The sequence below is a fragment of the Monopterus albus genome, unplaced genomic scaffold, assembly GCF_001952655.1.
Source record: "Monopterus albus unplaced genomic scaffold, M_albus_1.0 scaffold10.1, whole genome shotgun sequence".
NCBI lineage: Eukaryota > Metazoa > Chordata > Actinopteri > Synbranchiformes > Synbranchidae > Monopterus > Monopterus albus.
In genome coordinates this window covers 2,975,263-2,977,210 of record NW_018127890.1, presented here as the reverse complement: position 1 = coordinate 2,977,210, position 1,948 = coordinate 2,975,263, and positions in this window count along the sequence as shown.

Below are 1,948 nucleotides of genomic sequence, written 5' to 3'. Positions count from 1 at the left end.
TCTTTCATTGGCTGTAACCAGAAATCATTTGCGGCAGTGATGGAGAGGAGGTCATTGAACAAGCTGTTATCAATTATGAATAACCCTGACCATCCTCTCCGATTTGTGCTGGATAGACAGCAGAGCTCCTTCTCTAAAAGATTTAGACAGCTTTGTTGCCGTAAAGCACGTTATAGGAAATCTTTCCTGCTTTACTCCATTAATTTGTACAACACATCATCTTGGAGCATTAGACGATTCCTGGATTGATAGTAACTGTATACTGAATCAGCTTTGTATACATTTGCATATGTTTGATTCATCATGTGATTATGTATATGTACTTGATTGTGTTGGGTTTGTTTTTAACTTTTTAACGTATTTTATTTTTTGTTTTATATTTTTATATTTTTAGTGAGTTATCTCTTCTATTTATTGGTATGTGTGCTTGATATTGAGTGTGAACCGCTGCTGAAACAATGCAATTTCCCAGATTGGGATTAATAAAGTATTTCTATCTATCTATCTATAAGTGTAAATATAAACAACTTGTCCAAAATCTTGAGAGTTCTCTTCAGGTATTTGCTATAGTAGCATAACTGGACATGATGCTGCAGACAAAAGCTGATGCATTTCAAACTGGAACACGAGTCGGACGACACTGTTGGCTGTGATCAACATGTCATGACTCACGGTTCCTTTAGCTGGATGAGCTGTGAACAGATGAGCTGACCAGTTTGTGCCTGTGAATGAGTCCAATGTGTAAACAGACCCATGACTCCTCCAGAAGACTCAACAATAAGTTTGTAGCATCAAACAATTTGCTCATCTTATCACTATTAAACTTGGGAACGTTTCAGCTTAAAACAACTCAGCAGCTGATGTTCTAACAGTTCCACAGCTGACAGCTTCAGAAAGCGCAGACAACAGTGTGGATCCAGGTGGATGCCTCAGAGCACACTGAAGATCTCATGATCTTTTATCCATCAGGTCAAAACTGGCCCACGTGGTCCATCATAAGGAATCTCAAGCACAAATGGTTTGTGGTGGACATTCATGTGTCCTGGAGGTTGATGAGGGACCATCCCTCCTCTCACACCAACCATCATGGCCTTCTTCTAGTTCTACCCTTGCGTTGCATTTCTACGCTCCACCTGTTTCAGTTCTGTCATTTTATCCAACATGTTGGGGACCTTCAGGTCTTGCTATACTTGCTCTCAGAAGTACAGTCTCTGTCTCATCTCCTTTGTTGGACACTTTTCTGCTGTTATTTTAAGTTCTTTAGTCTCGAACAGAAGTGTGTAAACTTGACTGTCACTTCATAAATGTTAGAGAAATGTTCCCCTCAGCAGCGAGTGGCTCCTCTGTGCCTGTATATATAATGATTAGTTAAGTGCTCCTACTGTATGTTTCCGTGCTTGTCCCAGCTTGTAGAGATTCTCCCCCACCCTCTCTCTAGTTCCTCCATCATTACTGAACACACGTCACTGTTTATTGCCATGTTTACTGGAAGAAAGGTACGCAAGTGTTCACAGTAATCACCACATTCAGGCACATACTGTACGCTGTGTGTGACAGACTTGACAGCCTACAGCACGCTGCTCAGTAATAACAGGCTTCGGAACCGAAGATGCACACGATGTCAGTGAGGAGGTGGAGTTGGTGTGCTGCACCCCCCGTCTCCTTCAGGCCTTTACTGAGCCTGGCACTGTGCCAGTATGAATGGGGAGGCCTGATGAAAGCCTGCCGCTGGTGGCGTGAAAACTACATTGTACACATATACATTACATGCAGCTGCAGGTAGGAAGTGATATGTGCTTTAACTTGTAAGATGCCTTTTGTTGCTGTCTTGTGAAAAGGGCCAGCTGAAATCTGACAGATGCTGATGGTGTTCAGCGCTTTGTGCACACTGTATTGTCAAGCACATTTAATCATAAATTGATTAATTAAATTAATAATCCACAACATG